Source organism: Camelus bactrianus, chromosome 31, assembly GCF_048773025.1.
Source record: "Camelus bactrianus isolate YW-2024 breed Bactrian camel chromosome 31, ASM4877302v1, whole genome shotgun sequence".
Taxonomy (NCBI): Eukaryota; Metazoa; Chordata; class Mammalia; order Artiodactyla; family Camelidae; genus Camelus; species Camelus bactrianus.
This window is the reverse complement of record NC_133569.1, coordinates 7,315,886-7,336,190: the sequence shown is the minus strand read 5'-3', so window position 1 is coordinate 7,336,190 and position 20,305 is coordinate 7,315,886.

Genomic DNA, 20,305 nt, shown 5'->3' with positions numbered 1-20,305 from the left:
CTAGTGCGGGTTTGAAGTTCCTGCACTTTTCACTGTAAAACCGAGTTGGAGCTAGTTCCTCCCCATATATATGTATGGAGTGGAGTTTGCAACTGAAGAGAAACTTTGTGTTCCCAACAAGCTAGGTGAAGGACGGCTTTCACACACACTTAGCTCTCAGAACTGAGCATGTGGAGAGACGTTCGTTCATCTAGCACAAAGGGAACGGGTTGCAGGAGAAACTGTTACTCTGGTTTCTCAGTGTGTTTCCTAGTGCCGGTTTGAAGTTCCTGCATTTTTCAGTGTAAAACCGAGTTGGAGCTAGTTCCTCCCCATATATAAGTATGGAATGGAGTTTGCAACTGAAGAGAAACTCTGTGTTCCCAACAAGCTAGGTGAAGGACGGCTTTCACACACAATTTTCTCTCAGAACCGAGCATGTGGAGAGACGTTCGTTCATCTACCACAAAAGGAACGGGTTGCAGGAGAACATTTTACTCTGGTTTCTCAGTCTGTTTCCTAGTGCCGTTTTGAAGTTCCTGCACTTTTCACTGTAAAACCGAGTTGGAGCTAGTACCTCCCCATATATATGTATGGAGTGGAGTTTGCAACTGAAGAGAAACTTTGTGTTCCCAACAAGCTAGGTGAAGGACGGCTTTCACACACACTTATCTCTCAGAACTGAGCATGTGGAGAGACGTTCGTTCATCTAGCACAAAGGGAACGGGTTGCAGGGGAAACTTTTACTCTGGTTTCTCAGTCTGTTTCCTAGTGTCGGTTTGAAGTTCCTGCAGTTTTCACTGTAAAACCGAGTTGGAGCTAGTACCTCCCCATATAGATGTATGGAGTGGAGTTTGCAACTGAAGAGAAACTTTGTGTTCCCAACAAGCTAGGTGAAGGACGGCATTCACACACACTTATCTCTCAGAACTGAGCACGTGGAGAGACGTTCGTTCATCTAGCAAGAAGGGAACGGGTTGCAGGAGAAACTTTAACTCTGGTTTCTCAGTCTGTTTCCTAGTGCCAGTTTGAAGTTCCTGCAGTTTTCACTGTAAAACCGAGTTGGAGCTTGTACCTCCCCATATATATGTATGGAGTGGAGTTTGCAACTGAAGAGAAACTTTGTGTTCCCAACAAGCTAGGTGAAGGACGGCTTTCACACACACTTATCTCTCAGAACTCAGCATGTGGAGAGACGTTCGTTCATCTAGCACAAAAGGATAGGGTTGCAGGAGAAACTTTTACTCTGGTTTTTCAGTCTGTTTCCCAGTGCCGTTAAAATTACCTGCAGTTTTCACTGTAAAACCGAGTTGGTGCTAGTACCTCCCCATATATATTTATGGAGTGGAATTTGCAACTGAAGAGAAACTTTGTGTTCCCAACAATTTAGGCGAAGGACGGCTTTCACACACACTTATCACTCTGAACTGAGCATGTGGAGAGACGTTCGTTCATCTAGCACAAAGGGAACGGGTTGCAGGAGGAACTTTTACTCTGGTTTCTCAGTCTGTTTACTACTGCCGGTTTGAAGTTCCTGCAGTTTTCACTGTAAAACCGAGTTGCAGCTAGTACTTCCCCATATATATGTATGGAATGGAGTTTGCAACTGAAGAGAATCTTTGTGTTCCCAACAAGCTAAGTGAAGGACGGCTTTCACACAAAATTATCTCTCAGAAATGAGCTTGTGGAGAGACGTTCGTTCATCTAGCACAAAGGGAACGGGTTGCAGGAGAAACTTTGACTCTGGTTTCTCAGTCTGTTTCCTAGTGCCGGTTTGAAGTTCCTGCAGTTTTCACCGTAAAACCGAGGTGGAGCTAGTACCTCCCCATATATATTTATCGATTGGAGTTTGCCACTGAAGAGAAACTTTGTGTTCCCAACAAGCTAAGTGAAGGACGGCTTTCACACACACTTGTCTCTCAGAACTGAGCATGTGAAGAGACGTTCGTTCATCTAGCACAAAGGGCACGCGTTGCAGGAGAAACTTTTACTCTGGTATCTCAGTCTGTTTCCTAGTGCCGGTTTGAAGTTCCTGCAGTTTTCACTGTAAAACCGAATTGGAGCTTGTTCCTCCCCATATATATGTATGGAGTGGTGTTTGCAACTGAAGAGAAACTTTGTGTTCCCAACAAGCTAGGTGAAGGACGGATTCACACACACTTATCTCTCAGAACTGAACATGTGGAGAGACGTTCGTTCATCTAGCACAAAGGGAACGGGTTGCAGGAGTAACTTTTACTCTGGTTTCTCAGTCTGTTTCCTAGTGCCGGTTTGAAGTTCCTGCAGTTTTCAATGTAAAACCGAGTTGGAGCTTGTACCTCCCCATATATATGTCTGGAGTGGAGTTTGCAACTGAAGAGAAATTTTGTGTTCCCAACAAGCTAGGTTAAAGACGGCTTTCACACACACTTATCTCTCAGAACTGAGCATGTGGAGAGATGTTCGTCATCTAGCACAAAAGGAACGGGTTGCAGGAGAAACTTTTGCTCTGGTTTCTCAGTCTGTTTCCTAGTGCCGGTTTGAAGTTCCTGCAGTTTTCACTGTAAAACCGAGTTGGAGATAGTTCCTCCCCATATATATGTATGGAGTGGAGTTTGCAACTGTAGAGAAACTTTGTGTTCCCAACAAGCTAGGTGAAGGACGGCATTCACACACACTTATCTCTCAGAACTGAGCATGTGGAGAGACGTTCGTTCATCTAGCACAAAGGGAACGGGTTGCAGGAGAAACTTTTACTCTGGTTTCTCAGTCTGTTTCCTAGTGCCTGTTTGAAGTTCCTGCAGTTTTCACTGTAAAACCGAGGTGGAACTAGTTCCTCCCCATATATATGTATGGAGTGGAGTTTGAAACTGAAGAGAAACTTTGTATTCCTAACAAGCTAGGTGAAGGACGGCTTTCACACACACTTATCTCTCAGAACTGAGCATGGGGAGAGACGTTCGTTCATCTAGCACAAAGGGAACGGGTTGCAGGAGAAACTTTTACTCTGGTTTCTCAGTCTGTTTCCTAGTGCCGGTTTGAAGTTCCTGCAATTTTCACTGTAAAACCGAGGTGGAGCTAGTACCTCCCCATATATATGTATAGATTGGAGTTTGCCACTGAAGAGAAACTTTGTGTTCCCAACAAGCTAGGTGAAGGACGTCTTTCACACACACTTATCTCTCAGAACTGAGCATGTGGAGAGACGTTCGTTCATCTAGCACAAAGGGAACGGGTTGCAGGAGAAACTTTTACTCTGGTTTCTCAGTCTGTTTCCTAGTGCCGGTTTGAAGTTCCTGCAGTTTTCACTGTAAAACCGAGTTGGAGCTAGTTCCTCCCCATATATATGTATGGAGTGGAGTTTGCAACTGAAGAGAAACTTTGTGTTCCCAACAACCTAGGTGAAGGACGGCATTCACACACACATATCTCTCAGAACTGAGCATATGGGGAGACGTTCGTTCATCTAGCACATAGGGAATGGGTTGCAGGAGAAACTTTTACTCTGGTTTCTCAGTATGTTTCCTAGTGCCGGTTTGAAGTTCCTGCAGTTTTCACTGTAAAACCGAGTTGAAGCTAGTACCTCCGCATATATATGTAAGTAATGGAGTTTGCAAATGAAGAGAAACTTTGTATTCCCAACAAGCTTGGTGAAGGACGGCTTTCACACACACTTGTCTCTCAGAACTGAGCATGTGGAGAGACGTTCGTTCATCTAGCACAAAGGGAACGGGTTGCAGTAGAAACTTTTACTCTGGTTTCTCAGTCTGTTTCCTAGTGCCGGTTTGAAGTTCCTGCAGTTTTCACTGTAAAACCGAGTTGGAGCTAGTACCTCCCCATATATATGTATGGAGTGGAGTTTGCAACTGAAGAGAAACTTTGTGTTCCCAACAAGCTAGGTGAAGGACGGCTTTCACACACACTTATCTCTCAGAACTGAGCATGTGGAGAGACGTTCGTTCATCTAGCACAAAGGGAAAGGGTTGCAGTAGGAACTTTTACTCTGGTTTCTCAGTCTGTTTACTACTGCCGGTTTGAAGTTCCTGCAGTTTTCACTGTAAAACCTAGTTGGAGCTAGTACTTCCCCATATATATGTATGGAATGGAGTTTGCAACTGAAGAGAATCTTTGTGTTTCCAACAAGCTAAGTGAAGGACGGCTTTCAAACCAAATTATCTCTCAGAAATGAGCTTGTGGAGAGACGTTCATTCATCTAGCACAAAGGGAATGGGTTGCCGTAGAAACTTTTACTCTGGTTTCTCAGTCTGTTTCCTAGTGCGGGTTTGAAGTTCCTGCACTTTTCACTGTAAAACCGAGTTGGAGCTAGTTCCTCCCCATATATATGTATGGAGTGGTGTTTGCAACTGAAGAGAAACTTTGTGTTCCCAACAAGCTAGGTGAAGGACGGCATTCACACACACTTATCTCTCAGAACTGAGCATGTGGAGAGACGTTCGTTCATCTAGCACAAAGGGAACGGTTTGCAGGAGAGCCTTTAACTCTGGTTTCTCAGTCTGTTTCCTAGTGCCGGTTTGAAGTTCCTGCAGTTTTCACTGTAAAACTGAGTTGGAGCTAGTACCTCCCCATATATATGTATGGATTGGAGTTTGCAACTGAAGAGAAACTTTGTGTTCCCAACAAGCTAGGTGAAGGTCGGCTTTCACGCACACTTATCTCTCAGAACTGAGCATGTGGAGAGACGTTCGTTCATCTAGCACAAAGGGAACGGGTTGCACGAGAAACTTTTACTCTGGTTTCTCAGTCTGTTTCCTAGTGCTGGTTTGAAGTTCCTGCAGTTTTCACTGTAAAACCGATTTGGAGCTAGTACCTCCCCATATATATGTATGGAGTGGAGTTTGCAACTGAAGAGAAACTTTGTGTTCCCAACAAGCTAGGTGAAGGACGGCTTTCACACACACTTATCTCTCAGAACTGAGCATGTGGAGAGACTTTCGTTCATCTAGCACAAAGGGAACGGGTTGCAGGAGAAACTTTTTCTCTGGTTTCTCAGTCTGTTTCCTAGTGCCGGTTTGAAGTTTCTGCAGTTTTCACTGTAAAACCGAGTTGGAGCTAGTACCTCCCATATATATGTACCGAGTGGAGTTTGCAACTGAAGAGAAACTTTGTGTTCCCAACAAGCTAGGTGAAGGACGGCTTTCACAAACACTTGGCTCTCAGAACTGAGCATGTGGAAAGACGTTCGTTCATCTAGCACAAAGGGAACGGGTTGCAGGAGAAACAGTTACTCTGGTTTCTCAGTCTGTTTCCTAGTGCCGGTTTGAAGTTCCTGCATTTTTCAGTGTAAAACCGAGTTGGAGCTAGTTCCTCCCCATATATAATTATGGAATGGAGTTTGCAACTGAAGAGAAACTCTTTGTTCCCAACAACTAGGTGAAGGACGGCTTTCACACACAATTTTCTCTCAGAACCGAGCATGTGGAGAGACGTTCGTTCATCTACCACAAAAGGAACGGGTTGCAGGAAAACATTTTACTCTGGTTTCTCAGTCTGTTTCCTAGTGCCGTTTTGAAGTTCCTGCACTTTTCACTGTAAAACCGAGTTGGAGCTAGTACCTCCCCAAATATATGTATGGATTGGAGTTTGCAACTGAAGAGAAACTTTGTGTTCCCAACAAGCTAGGTGAAGGACGGCTTTCACACACACTTATCTCTCAGAACTGAGCATGTGGAGAGACTTTCGTTCATCTAGCACAAAGGGAACTGGTTGCAGGGGAAACTTTTACTCTGGTTTCTCAGTCTGTTTCCTAGTGTCGGTTTGAAGTTCCTGCAGTTTTCACTGTAAAACCGAGTTGGAGCTAGTACCTCCCCATATAGATGTATGGAGTGGAGTTTGCTACTGAAGAGAAACTTTGTGTTCCCAACAAGCTAGGTGAAGGACGGCTTTCACACACACTTATCTCTCAAAACTGAGCACGTGGAGAGACGTTCGTTCATCTAGCAAGAAGGGAACGGGTTGCAGGAGAAACTTTAACTCTGGTTTCTCAGTCTGTTTCCTAGTGCCAGTTTGAAGTTCCTGCAGTTTTCACTGTAAAACCGAGTTGGAGCTTGTACCTCCCCATATATATTTATGGAGTGGAGTTTGCAACTGAAGAGAAACTTTGTGTTCCCAACAAGCTAGGTGAAGGACGGCTTTCACACACACTTATCTCTCAGAACTCAGCATGTGGAGAGACGTTCGTTCATCTAGCACAAAAGGATAGGGTTGCAGGAGAAACTTTTACTCTGGTTTTTCAGTCTGTCTCCCAGTGCCGTTTAGAATTACCTGCAGTTTTCACTGTAAAACCGAGTTGGAGCTAGTACCTCCCCATATATATTTATGGAGTGGAATTTGCAACTGAAGAGAAACTTTGTGTTCCCAACAATTTAGGCGAAGGACGGCTTTCACACACACTTATCTCTCTGAACTGAGCATGTGGAGAGACGTTCGTTCATCTAGCACAAAGGGAACGGGTTGCAGGAGAATCTGTTACTCTGGTTTCTCAGTCTGTTTCCTAGTTCCGGTTTGAAGTTCCTGGAGTTTTCACTGCAAAACCGAGTTTGAGCTTGTACCTCCTCATATATATGTATGGAGTGGAGTTGGCAACCTAAGAGAAACTTTGTGTTCCCAAAAAGCTAGGTGAAGGACGGCTTTCACACACACTTATCTCTCAGAACTGAGCATGTGGAGAGACGTTCGTTCATCTAGCACAAAGGGAACGGGTTGCAGGAGAAACTTTTTCTCTGGTTTCTCAGTCTGTTTCCTAGTGCCGGTTTGAATTTCCTGAAGTTTTCACTGTAAAACCGAGTTGGAGCTAGTTCCTCCCCTTATATATGTATGGAGTGGAGTTTGCAACTGAAGAGTAACTTTGTGTTCCCAACAAGCTAGGTGAAGGACGGCTTTCACACACACTTATCTCTCAGAACTGAGCATGTGGAGAGTCGTTCGTTCATCTAGCACAAAGGGAACGGTTTGCAGGAGAAACTTTTACTCTGGTTTCTCAGACTGTTTCCTAGTGCCGGTTTGAATTTCCTGCAGTTTTCACTGTAAAACCGAGTTGGAGCTAGTACCTCCCCATATATATGTATGGAGTGGAGTTTGCAACTGAAGAGAAACTTTGTGTTCCCAACAAGCTAGGTGAAGGACGGCTTTCACACACACTTATCTCTCAGTACTGAGCATGTGGAAAGACGTTCGTTCATCTAGCACAAAGGGAACGGGTTGCAGGAGAAATTTTTACTCTGGTTTCTCAGTCTGTTTCCTAGTGCCAGTTTGAAGTTCCTGCAGTTTTCACTGTAAAACCGAGTTGGAGCTAGTACCTCCCCATATATATGTATGGATTGGTGTTTGCAACTGAAGAGAAACTTTGTGTTCCCAACAAGCTATGTGAAGGACGGCTTTCACACTCACTTAGCTCTCAGAACTGAGCATGTGGAGAGACGTTCGTTCATCTAGCACAAAGAGAACGGGTTGCAGGAGAAACTGTTACTCTGGTTTCTCAGTCTGTTTCCTAGTGCCGGTTTGAAGTTCCTGCAGTTTTCACTGTAAAACCGAGTTGGAGCTAGTTCCTCCCCATATATAAGTATGGAATGCAGTTTGCAACTCAAGAGAAACTCTGTGTTCCCAACAAGCTAGGTGAAGGACGGCTTTCACACACACTTATTTCTCAGAACTGAGCATGTGGAGAGACGTAAGTTCATCTAGCACAAAGGGAACGGGTTGCAGGAGAAACTTTTACTTTTGTTTCTCAGTCTGTTTCCTAGTGCCGGTTTGAAGTTCCTGCAGTTTTCACTGTAAAATTTAGCTGGAGCTAGTACCTCCCCATATATATGTATGGAGTGGAGTTTGCAACTGAAGAGAAACTTTGTGTTCCCATCAAGCTTGGTGAAGGACGGCTTTCACACACAATTTTCTCTCAGAACCGAGCATGTGGAGAGACGTTCGTTCATCTACCACAAAGGGAACGGGTTGCAGGAGAACATTTTACTCTGGTTTCTCAGTCTGTTTCCTAGTGCCGGTTTGAAGTTCCTGCACTTTTCACAGTAAAACCGAGTTGGAGCTAGTACCTCCCCATATATATGTATGGAGTGGAGTTTGCAACTGAAGAGAAACTTTGTGTTCCCAACAAGCTAGGTGAAGGACGGCTTTCACAGACACTTATCTCTCAGAACTGAGCATGTGGAGAGACGTTCGTTCATCTAGCACAAAGGGAACGGGTTGCAGGAGAAACTTTTACTCTGGTTTCTCAGTCTGTTTCCTAGTGCCGGTTTGAAGTTCCTTCAGTTTTCACTGTAAAACCGAGTTGGAGCTAGTACCTCCCCATATATATGTATGGAGTGGAGTTTGCAACTGAAGAGAAACTTTGTGTTCCCAACAAGCTAGGTGATGGACGGCTTTCACACACACTTATCTCTCAGAACTGAGCATGTGGAGAGACGTTCGTTCATCTAGCACAAAGGGAACGGTTTGCAGAAGAAACTTTTACTCTGGTTTCTCAGTCTTTTTCCTAGTGCCGGTTTGAAGTTCCTGCAGTTTTCACTGTAAAACCGAATTGGAGCTTGTTCCTCCCCATATATATGTATGGAGTGGTGTTTGCAACTGAAGAGAAACTTTGTGTTCCCAACAAGCTAGGTGAAGGACGGATTCACACACACTTATCTCTCAGAACTGAGCATGTGGAGAGACGTTCGTTCATCTAGCACAAAGGGAACGGGTTGCAGGAGTAACTTTTACTCTGGTTTCTCAGTCTGTTTCCTAGTGCCGGTTTGAAGTTCCTGCAGTTTTCACTGTAAAACCGAGTTGGAGCTAGTACCTCCGCATATATATGTATGGAGTGGAGTTTGCAACTGGAGAGAAACTTTGTATTCCTAACAAGCTAGTTGAAGGACGGCTTTCACACACACTTATCTCTCAGAACTGAGCATGTGGAGAGACGTTCGTTCATCTAGCACAAAGGGAACGGGTTGCAGGAGAAACTTTTACTCTGGTTTCTCAGTCTGTTTCCTAGTGCCGGTTTGAAGTTCCTGCAGTTTTCACTGTAAAACCGAGGTGGAGCTAGTACCTCCCCATATATATGTATAGATTGGAGTTTGCCACTGAAGAGAAACTTTGTGTTCCCAACAAGCTAGGTGAAGGGCGGCTTTCACACACACTTATCTCTCAGAACTGAGCATGTGGAGAGACGTTCGTTCATCTAGCACAAAGGGAACGGGTTGCAGGAGAAACTTTTACTCTGGTTTCTCAGTCTGTTTCCTAGTGCCGGTTTGAAGTTCCTGCACTTTTCACTGTAAAACCGAGTTGGAGCTAGTTCTTTCCATATATATGTATGGAGTGGTGTTTGCAACTGAAGAGAAACTTTGTGTTCCCAACAAGCTAGGTGAAGGAAGGCTTTCACACACACTTATCTCTCAGAACTGAGCATGTGGAGAGACGTTCGTTCATCTAGCACAAAGGGAACGGGTTGCAGGAGGAACTTTTACTCTGGTTTCTCAGTCTGTTTACTACTGCCGGTTTGAAGTTCCTGCAGTTTTCACTGTAAAACCGAGTTGGAGCTAGTACTTCCCCATATATATGTATGGAATGGAGTTTGCAACTGAAGAGAATCTTTGTGTTCCCAACAAGTTAAGTGAAGGACGGCTTTCACACAAAATTATCTCTCAGAAATGAGCTTGTGGAGAGACGTTCGTTCATCTAGCACAAAGAGAACGGGTTGCAGGAGAAACTTTTCTCTGGTTTCTCAGTCTGTTTCCTAGTGCCGGTTTGAAGTTCCTGCACTTTTCACTGTAAAACCGAGTTGGAGCTAGTTTCTCCCCATATATATGTATGGAGTGGTGTTTGCAAATGAAGAGAAACTTTGTGTTCCCAACAAGCTAGGTGAAGGACGGCATTCACACACACTTATCTCTCAGAACTGAGCATGTGGATAGACGTTCGTTCATCTAGCACAAAGGGAACGGTTTGCAGGAGAAACTTTAACTCTAGTTTCTCAGTCTGTTTCCTAGTGCCGGTTTGAAGTTCCTGCAGTTTTCACTGTAAAACCGTGTTGGAGCTAGTACCTCCCATATATATGTACCGAGTGGAGTTTGCAACTGAAGAGAAACTTTGTGTTCCCAACAACCTAGTTGAAGGACGGCTTTCACAAACACTTAGCTCTCAGAACTGAGCATGTGGAGAGACGTTCGTTCATCTAGCACAAAGGGAACGGGTTGCAGGAGAAACTGTTACTCTGGTTTCTCAGTCTGTTTCCTAGTGCCGGTTTGAAGTTCCTGCATTTTTCCGTGTAAAACCGAGTTGGAGCTAGTTCCTCCCCATATATAAGTATGGAATGGAGTTTGCAACTGAAGAGAAACTCTGTGTTCCCAACAAGCTAGGTGAAGGACGGCTTTCATACACAATTTTCTCTCAGAACCGAGCAGGTGGAGAGACGTTCGTTCATCTACCACAAAAGGAACGGGTTGCAGGAGAACATTTTACTCTGGTTTCTCAGTCTGTTTCCTAGTGCCGGTTTGAAGTTCCTGCACTTTTCACTGTAAAACCGAGTTGGAGCTAGTACCTCCCCATATATATGTATGGAGTGGAGTTTGCAACTGAAGAGAAACTTTGTGTTCCCAACAAGCTAGGTGAAGGACGGCTTTCACACACACTTATCTCTCAGAACTGAGCATGTGGAGAGACGTTCGTTCATCTAGCACAAAGGGAACGGGTTGCAGGGGAAACTTTTACTCTGGTTTCTCAGTCTGTTTCCTAGTGTCGGATTGAAGTTCCTGCAGTTTTCACTGTAAAACCGAGTTGGAGCTAGTACCTCCCCATATAGATATATGGAGTGGAGTTTGCAACTGAAGAGAAACTTTGTGTTACCTACAAGCTAGATGAAGTACGGCTTTCACACACACTTATCTCTCAGAACTGAGCACGTGGAGAGACGTTCGTTCATCTAGCAAGAAGGGAACGGGTTGCAGGAGAAATTTTAACTCTGGTTTCTCAGTCTGTTTCCTAGTGCCAATTTGAAGTTCCTGCAGTTTTCACTGTAAAACCGAGTTGGAGCTTGTACCTCCCCATATATATTTATGGAGTGGAGTTTGCAACAGAAGAGAAAATTTGTGTTCCCAACAAGCTAGTTGAAGGGCGGTTTTCACACACACATATCTCTCAGAAATCAGCATGTGGAGAGACTATCGTTCATCTAGCACAAAGGGAAAGGGTTGCAGGGGAAACTTTTACTCTGGTTTTTCAGTCTGTTTCCCAGTGCCGTTTAGAATTACCTGCAGTTATCACTGTAAAACCGAGTTGGAGCTAGTACATCCCCATATATATTTATGGAGTGGAATTTGCAACTGAAGAGAAACTTTGTGTTCCCAACAATTTAGGCGAAGGACGGCTTTCACACACACTTATCTCTCTGAACTGAGCATGTGGAGAGACGTTCGTTCATCTAGCACAAAGGGAACTGGTTGCAGGAGAAACTTTTACTCTGGTTTCTCAGTCTGTTTCCTAGTTCCGGTTTGAAGTTCCTGGAGTTTTCACTGCAAAACCGAGTTTGAGCTTGTACCTCCTCATATATATGTATGGAGTGGAGTTTGCAACCTAAGAGAAACTTTGTGTTCCCAAAAAGCTATGTGAAGGACGGCTTTCACACACACTTATCTCTCAGAAATGAGCATGTGGAGAGACGTTCGTTCATCTAGCACAAAGGGAACGGGTTGCAGGAGAAACTTTTTCTCTGGTTTCTCAGTCTGTTTCCTAGTGCCGGTTTGAAGTTCCTGAAGTTTTCACTGTAAAACCGAGTTGGAGCTAGTTCCTCCCCATATATATGTATGGAGAGGAGTTAGCAACTGAAGAGAAACTTTGTGTTCCCAACAAGCTAGGTGAAGGACGGCTTTCACACACACTTATCTTTCAGAACTGAGCATGTGGAGAGTCGTTCGTTCATCTAGCACAAAGGGAACGGTTTGCAGGAGAAACTTTTACTCTGGTTTCTCAGTCTGTTTCCTAGTGCCGGTTTGAAGTTCCTGCAGTTTTCACTGTAAAACCGAGTTGGAGCTAGTACTTCCCCATATATATGTATGGAGTGGAGTTTGCAACTGAAGAGAAACTTTGTGTTCCCAACAAGCTAGGTGAAGGTCGGCTTTCACGCATACTTATCTCTCAGAACTGAGCATGTGGAGAGACGTTCGTTCATCTAGCAAGAAGGGAACGGGTTGCAGGAGAAATTTTAACTCTGGTTTCTCAGTCTGTTTCCTAGTGCCAGTTTGAAGTTCCTGCAGTTTTCACTCTAAAACCGAGTTGGAGCTTGTACCTCCCCATATATATTAATGGAGTGGAGTTTGCAACAGAAGAGAAAATTTGTGTTCCCAACAAGCTAGTTGAAGGACGGTTTTCACACACACTTATCTCTCAGAAATCAGCATGTGGAGAGACTTTCGTTCATCTGGCACAAAGGGAAAGGGTTGCAGGGGAAACTTTTACTCTGGTTTTTCAGTCTGTTTCCCAGTGCCGTTTAGAATTACCTGCAGTTTTCACTGTAAAACCGAGTTGGAGCTAGTACCTCCCCATATATATTTATGGAGTGGAATTTGCAACTGAAGAGAAACTTTGTGTTCCCAACAATTTAGGCGAAGGACGGCTTTCACACACACTTATCTCTCTGAACTGAGCATGTGGAGAGACGTTCGTTCATCTAGCACAAAGGGAACGGGTTGCAGGAGAAACTTTTACTCTGGTTTCTCAGTCTGTTTCCTAGTTCCGGTTTGAAGTTCCTGGAGTTTTCACTGCAAAACCGAGTTTGAGCTTGTACCTCCTCATATATATGTATGGAGTGGAGTTTGCAACCTAAGAGAAACTTTGTGTTCCCAAAAAGCTAGGTGAAGGACGGCTTTCACACACACTTATCTCTCAGAACTGAGCATGTGGAGAGACGTTCGTTCATCTAGCACAAAGGGAACGGGTTGCAGAAGAAACTTTTTCTCTGGTGTCTGAGTCTGTTTCCTAGTGCCGGTTTGAAGTTCCTGAAGTTTTCACAGTAAAACCGAGTTGGAGCTAGTTCCTCCCCATATATATGTATGGAGTGGAGTTTGCAACTGAAGAGAAACTTTGTGTTCCCAACAAGCTAGGTGAAGGACGGCTTTCACACACACTTATCTTTCAGAACTGAGCATGTGGAGAGTCGTTCATTCATCTAGCACAAAGGGAACTGTTTGCACGAGAAACTTTTACTCTGGTTTCTCAGTCTGTTTCCTAGTGCCGGTTTGAAGTTCCTGCAGTTTTCACTGTAAAACCGAGTTGGAGCTAGTACCTCCCCATATATATGTATGGAGTGGAGTTTGCAACTGAAGAGAAACTTTGTGTTCCCAACAAGCTAGGTGAAGGTCGGCTTTCACGCATACTTATCTCTCAGAACTGAGCATGTGGAGAGACGTTCGTTCATCTATCACAAAGGGAACTGGTTGCAGGAGAAACTTTTACTCTGGTTTCTCAGTCTGTTTCCTAGTGCCGGATTGAAGTTCCTGCAGTTTTCACTGTAAAACCGAGTTGGAGCTAGTACCTCCCCATATATATGTATGGAGTGGAGTTTGCAACTGAAGATAAACTTTGTATTCCTAACAAGCTTGGTGAAGGACGGCTTTCACACACACTTATCTCTCAGAACTGAGCATGTGGAAAGACGTTCGTTCATCTAGCACAAAGGGAACGGGTTGCAGGAGAAATTTTTACTCTGGTTTCTCAGTCTGTTTCCTAGTGCCAGTTTGAAGTTCCTGCAGTTTTCACTGTAAAACCGAGTTGGAGCTAGTACCTCCCCATATATATGTACAGAGTGGAATTTGCAACTGAAGAGAAACTTTGTGTTCCCAACAAGCTATGTGAAGGACGGCTTTCACACTCACTTAGCTCTCAGAACTGAGCATGTGGAGAGACATTCGTTCATCTAGCACAAAGAGAACGGGTTGCAGGGGAAACTGTTACTCTGGTTTCTCAGTCTGTTTCCTAGTGCCGGTTTGAAGTTCCTGCAATTTTCACTGTAAAACCGAGTTGGAGCTAGTTCCTCCCCATATATAAGTATGGAATGCAGTTTGCAACTCAAGAGAAACTCTGTGTTCCCAACAAGCTAGGTGAAAGGCGGCTTTCACACACACTTATCTCTCAGAACTGAGCATGTGGAGAGACGTAAGTTCATCTAGCACAAAGGGAACGGGTTGCAGGAGAAACTTTTACTCTTGTTTCTCAGTCTGTTTCCTAGTGCCGGTTTGAAGTTCCTGCAGTTTTCACTGTAAAATTTAGCTGGAGCTAGTACCTCCCCATATATATGTATGGAGTGGAGTTTGCAACTGAAGAGAAACTTTGTGTTCCCAACAAGCTAGGTGAAGAACGGCTTTCACACACAATTTTCTCTCAGAACCGAGCATGTGGAGAGACGTTCGTTCATCTACCACAAAGGGAACGGGTTGCAGAAGAACATTTTACTCTGGTTTCTCAGTCTGTTTCCTAGTGCCGGTTTGAAGTTCCTGCACTTTTCACAGTAAAACCGATTTGGAGCTAGTACCTCCCCATATATATGTATGGAGTGGAGTTTGCAACTGAAGAGAAACTTTGTGTTCCCAACAAGCTAGGTGAAGGACGGCTTTCACACACACTTATCTCTCAGAACTGAGCATGTGGAGAGACGTTCGTTCATCTAGCACAAAGGGAACGGGTTGCAGGAGAAACTTTTACTCTGGTTTCTCAGTCTGTTTCCTAGTGCCGGTTTGAAGTTCCTGCAGTTTTCACTGTAAAACCGAGTTGGAGCTAGTACCTCCCCATATATATGTATGGAGTGGAGTTTGCAACTGAAGAGAAACTTTGTGTTCCCAACAAGCTAGGTGAAGGACGGCTTTCACACACACTTATCTCTCAGAACTGAGCATGTGGAGAGACTTTCGTTCATCTAGCACAAAGGGAACGGGTTGCAGGAGAAACTTTTACTCTGGTTTCTCAGTCTGTTTCCTAGTGCCAGTTTGAAGTTCCTGCAGTTTTCACTGTAAAACCGAGTTGGAGCTAGTACCTCCCCATATATATGTATGGATTGGTGTTTGCAACTGAAGAGAAACTTTGTGTTCCCAACAAGCTATGTGAAGGACGGCTTTCACACTCACTTAGCTCTCAGAACTGAGCATGTGGAGAGACGTTCGTTCATCTAGCACAAAGAGAACGGGTTGCAGGAGAAACTGTTACTCTGGTTTCTCAGTCGGTTTCCTAGTGCCGGTTTGAAGTTCCTGCAGTTTTCACTGTAAAACCGTGTTGGAGCTAGTTCCTCCCCATATATAAGTATGGAATGCAGTTTGCAACTCAAGAGAAACTCTGTGTTCCCAACAAGCTAGGTGAAGGACGGCTTTCACACACACTTATTTCTCAGAACTGAGCATGTGGAGAGACGTAAGTTCATCTAGCACAAAGGGAACGGGTTGCAGGAGAAACTTTTACTTTTGTTTCTCAGTCTGTTTCCTAGTGCCGGTTTGAAGTTCCTGCAGTTTTCACTGTAAAATTTAGCTGGAGCTAGTACCTCCCCATATATATGTATGGAGTGGAGTTTGCAACTGAAGAGAAACTTTGTGTTCCCAACAAGCTTGGTGAAGGACGGCTTTCACACACAATTTTCTCTCAGAACCGAGCATGTGGAGAGACGTTCGTTCATCTACCACAAAGGGAACGGGTTGCAGGAGAACATTTTACTCTGGTTTCTCAGTCTGTTTCCTAGTGCCGGTTTGAAGTTCCTGCACTTTTCACAGTAAAACCGAGTTGGAGCTAGTACCTCCCCATATATATGTATGGAGTGGAGTTTGCAACTGAAGAGAAACTTTGTGTTCCCAACAAGCTAGGTGAAGGACGGCTTTCACACACACTTATCTCTCAGAACTGAGCATGTGGAGAGACGTTCGTTCATCTAGCACAAAGGGAACGGGTTGCAGGAGAAACTTTTACTCTGGTTTCTCAGTCTGTTTCCTAGTGCCGGTTTGAAGTTCCTTCAGTTTTCACTGTAAAACCGAGTTGGAGCTAGTACCTCCCCATATATATGTATGGAGTGGAGTTTGCAACTGAAGAGAAACTTTGTGTTCCCAACAAGCTAGGTGATGGACGGCTTTCACACACACTTATCTCTCAGAACTGAGCATGTGGAGAGACGTTCGTTCATCTAGCACAAAGGGAACGGTTTGCAGGAGAAACTTTTACTCTGGTTTCTCAGTCTGTTTCCTAGTGCCGGTTTGAAGTTCCTGCAGTTTTCACTGTAAAACCGAATTGGAGCTTGTTCCTCCCCATATATATGTATGGAGTGGTGTTTGCAACTGAAGAGAAACTTTGTGTTCCCAACAAGCTAGGTGAAGGACGGATTCACACACACTTATCTCTCAGAACTGAGCATGTGGAGAGACGTTCGTTCATCTAGCACAAAGGGAACGGTTTGCAGGAGTAACTTTTACTCTGGTTTCTCAGTCTGTTTCCTAGTGCCGGTTTGAAGTTCCTGCAGTTTTCACTGTAAAACCGAGTTGGAGCTAGTACCTCCGCATATATATGTATGGAGTGGAGTTTGCAACTGGAGAGAAACTTTGTATTCCTAACAAGCTAGTTGAAGGACGGCTTTCACACACACTTATCTCTCAGAACTGAGCATGTGGAGAGACGTTCGTTCATCTAGCACAAAGGGAACGGGTTGCAGGAGAAACTTTTACTCTGGTTTCTCAGTCTGTTTCCTAGTGCCGGTTTGAAGTTCCTGCAGTTTTCACTGTAAAACCGAGGTGGAGCTAGTACCTCCCCATATATATGTATAGATTGGAGTTTGCCACTGAAGAGAAACTTTGTGTTCCCAACAAGCTAGGTGAAGGGCGGCTTTCACACACACTTATCTCTCAGAACTGAGCATGTGGAGAGACGTTCGTTCATCTAGCACAAAGGGAACGGTTTGCAGGAGAAACTTTTCTCTGGTTTCTCAGACTGTTTCCTAGTGCCGGTTTGAAGTTCCTGCACTTTTCACTGTAAAACCGAGTTGGAGCTAGTTTCTCCCCATATATATATATGGAGTGGTGTTTGCAAATGAAGAGAAACTTTGTGTTCCCAACAAGCTAGGTGAAAGGCGGCTTTCACACACACTTATCTCTCAGAACTGAGCATGTGGAGAGACGTAAGTTCATCTAGCACAAAGGGAACGGGTTGCAGGAGAAACTTTTACTCTTGTTTCTCAGTCTGTTTCCTAGTGCCGGTTTGAAGTTCCTGCAGTTTTCACTGTAAAATTTAGCTGGAGCTAGTACCTCCCCATATATATGTATGGAGTGGAGTTTGCAACTGAAGAGAAACTTTGTGTTCCCAACAAGCTAGGTGAAGAACGGCTTTCACACACAATTTTCTCTCAGAACCGAGCATGTGGAGAGACGTTCGTTCATCTACCACAAAGGGAACGGGTTGCAGAAGAACATTTTACTCTGGTTTCTCAGTCTGTTTCCTAGTGCCGGTTTGAAGTTCCTGCACTTTTCACAGTAAAACCGATTTGGAGCTAGTACCTCCCCATATATATGTATGGAGTGGAGTTTGCAACTGAAGAGAAACTTTGTGTTCCCAACAAGCTAGGTGAAGGACGGCTTTCACACACACTTATCTCTCAGAACTGAGCATGTGGAGAGACGTTCGTTCATCTAGCACAAAGGGAACGGGTTGCAGGAGAAACTTTTACTCTGGTTTCTCAGTCTGTTTCCTAGTGCCGGTTTGAAGTTCCTGCAGTTTTCACTGTAAAACCGAGTTGGAGCTAGTACCTCCCCATATATATGTATGGAGTGGAGTTTGCAACTGAAGAGAAACTTTGTGTTCCCAACAAGCTAGGTGAAGGACGGCTTTCACACACACTTATCTCTCAGAACTGAGCATGTGGAGAGACTTTCGTTCATCTAGCACAAAGGGAACGGGTTGCAGGAGAAACTTTTACTCTGGTTTCTCAGTCTGTTTCCTAGTGCCAGTTTGAAGTTCCTGCAGTTTTCACTGTAAAACCGAGTTGGAGCTAGTACCTCCCCATATATATGTATGGATTGGTGTTTGCAACTGAAGAGAAACTTTGTGTTCCCAACAAGCTATGTGAAGGACGGCTTTCACACTCACTTAGCTCTCAGAACTGAGCATGTGGAGAGACGTTCGTTCATCTAGCACAAAGAGAACGGGTTGCAGGAGAAACTGTTACTCTGGTTTCTCAGTCTGTTTCCTAGTGCCGGTTTGAAGTTCCTGCAGTTTTCACTGTAAAACCGAGTTGGAGCTAGTTCCTCCCCATATATAAGTATGGAATGCAGTTTGCAACTCAAGAGAAACTCTGTGTTCCCAACAAGCTAGGTGAAGGACGGCTTTCACACACACTTATTTCTCAGAACTGAGCATGTGGAGAGACGTATGTTCATCTAGCACAAAGGGAACGGGTTGCAGGAGAAACTTTTACTTTTGTTTCTCAGTCTGTTTCCTAGTGCTGGTTTGAAGTTCCTGCAGTTTTCACTGTAAAATTTAGCTGGAGCTTGTACCTCCCCATATATATGTATGGAGTGGAGTTTGGAACTGAAGAGAAACTTTGTGTTCCCAACAAGCTTGGTGAAGGACGGCTTTCACACACAATTTTCTCTCAGAACCGAGCATGTGGAGAGACGTTCGTTCATCTAGCACAAAGGGAACGTGTTGCAGGAGAACATTTTACTCTGGTTTCTCAGTCTGTTTCCTAGTGCCGGTTTGAAGTTCCTGCACTTTTCACAGTAAAACCGAGTTGGAGCTAGTACCTCCCCATATATATGTATGGAGTGGAGTTTGCAACTGAAGAGAAACTTTGTGTTCCCAACAAGCTAGGTGAAGGACGGCTTTCACACACACTTATCTCTCAGAACTGAGCATGTGGAGAGACGTTCGTTCATCTAGCACAAAGGGAACGGGTTGCAGGAGAAACTTTTACTCTGGTTTCTCAGTCTGTTTCCTAGTGCCGGTTTGAAGTTCCTTCAGTTTTCACTGTAAAACCGAGTTGGAGCTAGTACCTCCCCATATATATGTATGGAGTGGAGTTTGCAACTGAAGAGAAACTTTGTGTTCCCAACAAGCTAGGTGATGGACGGCTTTCACACACACTTATCTCTCAGAACTGAGCATGTGGAGAGACGTTCGTTCATCTATCACAAAGGGAACGGTTTGCAGGAGAAACTTTTACTCTGGTTTCTCAGTCTGTTTCCTAGTGCCGGTTTGAAGTTCCTGCAGTTTTCACTGTAAAACCGAATTGGAGCTTGTTCCTCCCCATATATATGTATGGAGTGGTGTTTGCAACTGAAGAGAAACTTTGTGTTCCCAACAAGCTAGGTGAAGGACGGATTCACACACACTTATCTCTCAGAACTGAGCATGTGGAGAGACGTTCGTTCATCTAGCACAAAGGGAACGGGTTGCAGGAGTAACTTTTACTCTGGTTTCTCAGTCTGTTTCCTAGTGCCGGTTTGAATTTCCTGCAGTTTTCACTGTAAAACCGAGTTGGAGCTAGTACCTCCGCATATATATGTATGGAGTGGAGTTTGCAACTGGAGAGAAACTTTGTATTCCTAACAAGCTAGTTGAAGGACGGCTTTCACACACACTTATCTCTCAGAACTTAGCATGTGGAGAGACGTTCGTTCATCTAGCACAAAGGGAACGGGTTGCAGGAGAAACTTTTACTCTGGTTTCTCAGTCTGTTTCCTAGTGCCGGTTTGAAGTTCCTGCAGTTTTCACTGTAAAACCGAGGTGGAGCTAGTACCTCCCCATATATATGTATAGATTGGAGTTTGCCACTGAAGAGAAACTTTGTGTTCCCAACAAGCTAGGTGAAGGGCGGCTTTCACACACACTTATCTCTCAGAACTGAGCATGTGGAGAGACGTTCGTTCATCTAGCACAAAGGGAACGGTTTGCAGGAGAAACTTTTCTCTGGTTTCTCAGTCTGTTTCCTAGTGCCGGTTTGAAGTTCCTGCACTTTTCACTGTAAAACCGAGTTGGAGCTAGTTTCTCCCCATATATATGTATGGAGTGGTGTTTGCAAATGAAGAGAAACTTTGTGTTCCCAACAAGCTAGGTGAAGGACGGCATTCACACACACTTATCTCTCAGAACTGAGCATGTGGATAGACGTTCGTTCATCTAGCACAAAGGGAACGGTTTGCAGGAGAAACTTTAACTCTAGTTTCTCAGTCTGTTTCCTAGTGCCGGTTTGAAGTTCCTGCAGTTTTCACTGTAAAACCGAGTTGGAGCTAGTACCTCCCATATATATGTACCGAGTGGAGTTTGCAACTGAAGAGAAACTTTGTGTTCCCAACAACCTAGTTGAAGGACGGCTTTCACAAACACT